This window comes from Bidens hawaiensis, unplaced genomic scaffold (genome assembly GCF_021521415.1).
Source record: "Bidens hawaiensis isolate Kalapana, Puna unplaced genomic scaffold, B.hawaiensis_p1.1 tig00028004_1, whole genome shotgun sequence".
In the NCBI taxonomy this organism is placed as follows: Eukaryota; Viridiplantae; Streptophyta; class Magnoliopsida; order Asterales; family Asteraceae; genus Bidens; species Bidens hawaiensis.
This window is the reverse complement of record NW_027494543.1, coordinates 125,640-134,505: the sequence shown is the minus strand read 5'-3', so window position 1 is coordinate 134,505 and position 8,866 is coordinate 125,640. Positions and strand designations below refer to the sequence as shown.

The 8,866-nt window shown below is 36.0% G+C and overlaps 1 pseudogene; it reads right to left on the bottom strand.

Annotated features, from left to right (window-relative positions):
• Nucleotides 1–1,889: 1,889 nt before the first annotated feature.
• LOC143576148 (glutamate receptor 1.4-like) lies at nt 1,890–7,243 on the bottom strand (annotated as a pseudogene).
• Between the last annotated feature and the right edge of the window lie 1,623 nt (nt 7,244–8,866).

Below are 8,866 nucleotides of genomic sequence, written 5' to 3'. Positions count from 1 at the left end.
TTCTTGGTTTATTGTAACGTGTGTTTGATTGTGTTTAACGTGTATCGTCTTCTACGCTCGTATCGTCTTACGCAGGGATTCCGCACCTACGTAGAACGAGATATTCCGTGAAGATCCGGCTGGAACCTACAGATCGAAACCAACTTTTAGCATAACCTCGAGTGATGGAATCAAGTCAACAAGGTTTGATCACACATCATATGGTTTACTCAATCATACGTTCTTAGATAAACATTTGGCATGTTGAATTGCGTTTTCAATCTACTATATATATCAATCTATGGTTGCTCACCAACTATTCATATAGTTAACCGTCTTATTATATACATGATGCAGGTACACAAGTTTGATATTTGCTTTGAAGTTCAAAATGTAGTACCGTTATGGACCTAGGCTAATAAAACAATAAGCAGTGTTATCTTTATGCTTTGTTATTACCTTGAAACTACATATAATGCGTGACATGTTTTAATGTGATGAATGAATATTATAACTTTAATCAGTGTCATGTGCTATGAACCACCACCGTTCACGCCCTGACGTATAATCCGTCGTGGATTGGGGTGTGACAACAATGATCATACAAAATCTTTTAAGTTTTATACCAAGAAAGTACCTATAGATTGTTGCATCCATTGAGTAGTATTCAGATATTGAGAGAGCACTATTTGATGAATAAATAGACCGACTGTAAGCTTACAAAGAATGGATTGAATGCCATAACTGGAAGGAATATGATGAGGGGAGGATGATCAAGGGAGAGGTAATGATCAAGAAAGGAAAAACCATTGGACTAAGGCGGTAAAACTGATGACATGAAGAACCTAATATGGAAAGACAGCAAGATGATGGAAGCGATGAGCAAGAAAACCTCAGGGGAAGGGTTGTGACTTCCATGGCAGAGGAAGAAGATTTGGACAGGAAGAAGGTATGACATATAGGAAATTGTTAAAGAAACTTGAGGTGCTACGAGTGTAGGAGGATTATGCATTTTTGTACAAATATCCCAACTTAACGCGAAGGAAGGAAAATGCAAGCTTAGTTCAAGAAGATGATGACTCGATGCTACTTTGAAGAACAAATCTTATTCAAAATAAGGGGGGAGAATGTTGGGTTAATGCTGAATTAAGTTAAAATTGTAGAGTTTGAGTTGGTTAGTTGTTGTTGAGTTTCTCGGTTAGCTTTCTTTTTGTGTTTATCGGTTGGGTTACGTTTAGCAATTCTTTCATTATTTGCTAGTTTAAAGAATTTGAGTTAGAATAAGCTTGGACGTGTTTGGTTAGGTTTAGATAAGGTGTTCGGTGAGTCGTGATATTTGTGGCTCAAAATCGAATTGTTTTTATGTGCTTGATCCAAACGGGTTCAAGAAACATTATGCTCTACATGAGTCTTAGAAATTGATACTCTAAGCTAATTATGTGTTAAAATGGATAAATTTAGTAAGTTCTTACAAACTCGAATCCTAATTTCATAGTATTCATAGATCTAAATGAAGTGTTAATTAACTAGATAAATTTAATAAGTTCTTACAAATTTGAATTATAATTTCTTAGTATTCATATCCAAACGAGACTTGAAAGAGACGAAGTGATGGTGGGTGCGAGTTCATAATAATAATAATAATAACAATAACAATAATAATAATAGAAGGGTAAAGGTTTTTCCCGACTTCCCCAAACAAGCACTATCTAATTTTGTTTCAGTCACAAAACATGTACAAAATGACAATCCACCAATTGTCAACTAGACAGTAGCTGAATAAATCTGATGGCCGATACATCTTTAATGATAATTAGGCTAGCTAGCATGGCAAGATACATCTCCAATTATAAAGCTACGATTTTTACAACAAATATGTTGGGTTAGTAGTATCAAAATTATATTCCAAGTTATCTATAAATCACCTTTCTGTGCAAGAGATACCTTACGGTGGACATTAAATTTCGTCCCCCTAAAAGCGAAACAATAATAAGGATGTTCATTTTGGCACGGATTAAGTAAATTAAAGAGACAAAAAAAGCTAAACACGAAGAGGCTGCACTTATAACGAACAAACCACCAAATCTTTCAAGGCTCAAGGTTTTAGGCTGTATTGTAGACGAAGAATCCTCTGGTAACGCGGAAAATTCAGTGTCAAACCACTTCTTCTCCAAAAGTTTTAGAGTTCCATCTTCTCTTAATTTAGCGATTTCCCTTGATATATCTTTTACCAGTGGAGAACCTTTTGAAAATATCTAAATGATAAAGATGTCAGTTATAAGTGTATATGGGAGAAAAAACAACCCAGAAATTATATGATACATACAAATGCAAATCCGGAAGTCACTGGTTCAGAAGAGACCATAGTGTAGTCACCATTTGAGTACTTGCCAAGAAACATCTTGATATATGGAACTTCATCAACAATAGCATCTGCACCACCATGCTTTCCACCTTTTGTTAACGCGTCAGCATACTTCTCATATGAGTAATATGGCCTTTGGTTAGAACCTGTAAAATTCGTATTGTTGACCGTTACTCCTCCAAAGAAAGAGCCACCATGAAACCCTACAATCCCCCCTTTTGAAGCAATTTCAAATTGTTCCACTGTTAAAAATGAAGTCAATGTTGCCGTGTAACTTGAAATCAAGATAAGCACCACGATTAACCAAAAAAAATCACAAATCTTGACAGGTTGCTCACCAACTTCTCTTCTACAATAGGAACATAACACACAAAAAGAGTGTTGGATCAATTGTTGTTTGGCCCGAGTGTAAAGGCCAGCCCAAGAATTAAAAGGGGTAATTAGGTTTCTTCTTAGCTAAGTTGAGTTAACATTATAAATAGGACAACCAAGTTAGGGATTGTTATGAAGTTGATGCTACCAAGTTAGGGTTCGTCAAGATTCAAACCGAATTAGGGTTTGAAAGTTGTAATAAATTTTTTTAGTAAGATTTTCTGATTAATAAAGAAGAGTTATTTATTTAGTTCGTGTTTGATTATCGATCCAGGACTTGAAAGAGAGATTGGAATGATTGTGTTTCAAGACAATAATATTGTACATATATATTAAAGGGAAAGAAAGACAACGTACTCTGAGCAGAAAATATGGTCAATATGACGAGCCAAAAGATCGTTCCAATTCCTTGAGAAGGCGAGTTTTTAGATTCTTGATCCATAGCTTCTATAGCCCAGATAACTAAGCCATTGAAGATAAGAAAAGCTGTAAATGTTAGCCATAGATTTGGATTCAATGGCTTCAAGAAGATCCACATATCTTTTGTATTGGTTTTTGCTAATGTTCCTAAACCTAGGTCTGTGAAAGTTGTTGTGAAATCAACAAATTCTAATCTTTTAGCCAAGATTGTTGTGTCACCAAGGATCCCATCAATTTCCTGCTTGACATTTATAAAAATTAGTTACATTTATGAGTTACTATATGCACATTAAATATGAATTTGAAAATTCATCCAGCAAGGGACAAGTACCTTATTGAAGACCTTTTCTACAAGTTTGTCGTAGCTTCCATTCATATATGGAACTAACTCATAAGTCACTTCATATGGTAAAGCTTGAAGGCAAGTATTGAAAACATCAACACAGAACCCAGTGGCATTTGTGACTTTACTCTGATTATCATAAACTGCGTGTACGAAGGAGCTAAATGTTAGTCCAGTTCGAACACCAATTCTTAACTTTTTACCAAGACTCGTTGGCTTGGTTGAATCACTTGGAATGGTAGTAGACCCTCCAGGCCAGACAACATCTTCCATACCAGTACCATAGTGTAGAACAGCGTCGTTTAATGGAAGGAGTGTTCTCGTAATTCCCTTTGACAGTGTCCAGTATCCCACTTTTCGTTCTCCATGATCGACTGCATTTATAATCTCAAATCCATTAGAGATTACATTTCTTTCAGTGAGCCTAAATTCACCACTTAGACCTTTCAACTTTGTTTTCAAAATCTCATGTAGAAGCAAGGTGCCATTTTGTTGGACCCCAACCTTCTCAATAGACTCCGCAAGTGCCCAAATTGTGTCATATGCCCATATCGCAAGCACATGTAGCTTCCTAGAGAATTTCTTATTCCATGTATTTGTTAAGTAATGCAGTCTCCTTGTTGTTGGAACATAAGATCTAAAACCAAGTACTCCTTGAAACGACTCAATAACTTCAAATTTTGTTGATAGAAAGACATCAGTAGTTTTCTGGCTTAAAATCCATGCATATTCTTTGCTCATCATTCCTAGCCTCTTCACGTTCGGAAATAATCTGGATGCTAGTGAAGGTGACATATCTACAATGATTACCATTGTGTGAATACTCATGACTTTATGCAACACTTTAATGATTTGATCATTTTTGGCTGAGGCTGAAATGGGAATTCTGTAAGTAATTTGAATGTTTTTATCTTGGAACAACTCAAACAGATTTTGTAGTAACTCTGACCCTTGGTCGCTTTCCTCATACATATATATAACGCCCCTCCATTTATAAGATTCAACAAGCGCACGTATGCTTTTGGCCAAAGAACCTTCGTCTTCTTTAATATGGAGTAGGTAAGGATATTCCGTTAGGGATTTACCAGCGAATGAAATTATAGGTACCTTGGATGTATCAGCAATGGATCCCAATAGTTCTGATCCGATGTATGTTTGTGGGCCTATGATTGTACTAACCTTAACGAGATTAAGAAGATCAAGTACTGTTCAATCAAGTGAAAGAAATGCATAGTTTTAGATTAAAAAGTCAACATGTTATTGAGTTATTAAAAAAATAATCTAGTTATTCTACATATTATAAAGCATAGAAAAGCCCATGAAATTTTAACAAACAATCTAGTTTATGTTGTTTCCTATTTCTGATTCATCGTTCCACAAACGTGTTGTTCCGGACACGCAAATCGGCCAACGCCAGACCGTCCCAGGCCTATCACGTGAAAGGTAAATCAGCCTCACTCAGTGACAAGGCGTTGGCGCTTAGGATCGTTTCGAACCCACGACCTCTAGGTTATATTGTTCCAAATCTTACACCCCCTTAACCAACTGAGCTACATGACCTCTAGGTTATTTTTGATTTATGTGTTCCACTTATTGTTACTTGAAGAAGAGTGATCTCTATCCTTAAAGCAATTTCTCCCAAGATACAATGAGGCATTGTGTGTAGATTTGTTAATCAATTTTTGCACAAGACGATAACTCGGACGAACTTGTGAGATGTCAAATCTTGTGAATATTGAAACAAGACTGCTTGCTGCCAAAACCAATATCTTAAACTTTTGTGTTTGTTTGTTTCCGAAATTGTTTGAACTGCACAAGCCATCATGCATGTTCATGTTAGTCAACCCTAACCTTGTCTACTCATCGTAACTGTTTAAGATTGAACCATCACGTATTCATCATTCTTGAAGCCTGGCTACACAACTCGTTGGTCCTCATAGTGAACCAATATGAGTCGTTGTCTCTTGGTGGTTGAATTAATGTTACTAACATGAATCAAAATAGTAAAGGCGGCTCTCAAGCAGCTCATGATGACGTGTGTGTGCAAAGTGCCGCCATCTAAACCGCCGCGATATTAACCATGTAGTGCCCATTGGTCATGGGCACCTCTAGGGTGTGTCGCACCACCCTTACGGGATACCACTAGCATGGCCGGCCCAAGGGTTGTGCAGCCTGTGCAACCGCACAGGACCCAAAAAGTTTTAGGCCCAAAAGAAAAAAAAATCGGGATATGCAATAAATTTATTAGATACAAACGGAAGTTTTTTCTAATAAATTTATTGTTTACAAATCTTGTAGCTCATATGGTATGTTATGTTGTTTACAACCTGTGGACTCACTCATTCACGGTTACTACACTCTTTTTTTCCTTTTTTTTCAAAACTTGAATTTCACTCATTTTCCTTGAACTTGAATGGGCTACAACGTTCTTTTCTTTTCTTTTCATGGCTTTGGGTCAATTTCTTTGTTTGTTTAAGATCTTTTATATCATATATATATTTATATATATATATATATAATATAGTTTTTTTAAAGTAAAAGGCCATAACAAAATTTATAAAATTCCAATTTCGTGTAATTCAAACAACAATAAGTACTTGTCTTTTTGTTCAACTAGACTAATCCGAGCATTTATTTGGCTTCTCTTTAAAAACAAGTTCAATATACATGAGCCAATTTTTTTCCTTGCACAGGCCCTTGAGGTAACCGTGTCCTCATAGACGGCCATGACCACTAGTGCATTATTGCTTAAGAAAATAAGAAGCTTCCTGATTTTCTAGTTATGAATTTACTCTCCTGTGTGTGACGTAACCGTTTTTCCAATTGTCGTTTTCTTCTTATTTCCTAAGACTGAAAAAGTACTTGACTATCTTTTTGAAAATATTTGCAAACAGTTTGTTCCCCAAATGATTTTAAAACATACAAAATCAAAGAAAGCCTTTGTGTGAGCATGTATGAATTAAGTATATATTTATTAGCATATTGCAATTGCAACTCGTGATCATTGGAGAAGAAGTCAAAGGCAAATAGGTGAGAAGATTGAGATAAAGTTTGGAATCATGGGTTACTAATTGGTGGAGTACGTTCTAGGCTAATCTCGCTAGCATTGAACTTGGCAAAATGCGCATCTCTAAAAATAAGTTCAGAACAAGCGGCCTAAACAAATTGATCAACCATTTTCAATCAATTTTTTAATTTTAATAAAATAAAAGTGTAGGGAATCGTTTAAACTAAAAAATAGATTAGGTTTATCTAGTTGACTTCATTTGTTTATTTAACTAAGCTAGACTTAAAGTAGGATTATGATTGTGTTTAGTTTAATAGATCTTGTAAAGCCTTTCCGGTCTAGGGACGGGGTTTTGTCTCCAAACTTCCAGTTTTAGTAGTTTGATCAATACGGCCACAATATTGTAAATACGAGATGTCTGATGTATATGTGTTGGATGCTATATATTTTTCCGAGTTCATCAAAGTTTAAAACCATATTGAAATCAAATAATAGCTAGAGGGGAAGATTTACCGGCCGACAAAGCTTGTAATCTGTCTCCCTTTGAGTCCTTTGTATGGACAGCAATCCTTGTTTTGTAACTATGATTACGAGCATAAAAGTCTGATATTGCCATCATAATGCTACTATGAATGGATTTACCGAGCCATGACTCCATGTCAAGAACGATCCCTACGTCTACGTCTACAAAGTCTGCGCATAATCTGTGGTTTAAAGTACAAAAGAATAAGATTAATATACAAAGGTTGGTGTTCATGGCGGGTCTTCATGGCGGGCATGGGTTGTTAATATCAACTGATGAGGCCAGTATTAAGCCACATTTAAATTTAGATGCTGGTTGGATTATGGATATAATAGAAGATAATATTTATAGACAGTGCCTAATTTGAATATTCAGGTTTTAATATAGCCCAACTTATTTGACTCAATTCAAATTTAGCTAACTTTATTTCATATCAGTACTTACGCCTTACTAAAGGTGAATTATCAGCCAAATTGGTTTAAGTTTTGAGGCTATATTACCTACACATGTGTATAAACACATATGCAAACTATATTACCAGCACATGTGTGGTTGCAATAATTTTATATTCTGTGATGAACATCGCCTTATGGGCTGAAAAGAAAAAAAAATCATTATAAATCTACATGTATAAGTGAGTTGAGCCGAGTAGAAACTCTACTAATAGTTAAGCTTGAGATTCCGCGTTTCCGATAAAGAAAAAAAAAGTTAGTTTGAGCTTCACTAAAACTTAAAGGTAGAAAACTCTGTTCGAGCTTCATTGGCATCGATCTCCTTCAAAGCACTTTGAGCTCCTTGCAATATTCATGCTTAATTTGCTCCAACTGGTCTTGATTACTGTGTATATTAAAAGTTTTAATTGTATAATGTTCTTTTTTAAATTAATGGACTATACATTTGACCGTGACTGGACTGGGCACAATAATTAAGTAATGCCCAGAGTTATGTATGTATTATTTTAATATTGTATGGAACATACTATTAGGCTATCAAGGAGGTGGCAGAGATGAGGATGCTGAGGTGGATGTGCGGACACACTAGATTAGATAGGATTAGAAATGAGGTCTTTAAGAAAAGGTTAGGAATAGTTAGCATATCAGAGAAAATATAGGAAGGGAGATTGAGATGGATTGGCCATGTGAAGAGGAGACCGACAACAGCGCCAGTTAGAGTAGTGGAAGCCTTCAATGTGGTAGGAAAGAGGAGTAGAGACAGACCTAAATTGACTTGGGATAAGAGAATTAGACATGACTTGACAGAGTTGCACCTCTCTGAGGACATGGTCCAGGATAGAGATTCGTGGAGACGTAGGATTAAGGTTAGCGACTTCTAGGGGAAGGTACCTAGTTAGCTTAGCTTTCTATTTAGGGTCTAGTTGGCTGGCCTTGCTCCTTGTTGTTTATATATATATTTTATTTGATGCTGCTTTTTGATTCTTATGTCCTATTCTTAGTAGGTTTTAGATTCCTTGTTTTTATGGTAGTTTGCTATCTATGTATTGCTAAGTATCTTTGCTTGTAGGATCTATATTTACTCTGATTACCTATATGTAGCTTTATGAGCCGGGGGTCTCTTCGGAAGCAGCCTCTCTATTCTCACGGATATATGAAAGACTTGTCTACATCCCTAAATTAGACATGACTTGACAAGTTGCACCTCTCTGAGGACATGGTCCAGGATAGATATACATGGAGACGTAGGATTAAGGTTATCGACTTCTAGGGGAATGTACCTAGTTAGCTTAGCTTTCTATTTAGGGTCTAGTTGGCTAGCCTTGCTCCTTGTTGTTTATGTATATATTTTATTTGATGCTGCTTTTTGATTCTTATGTCCTATTCTTAGTAGGTTTCAGATTCC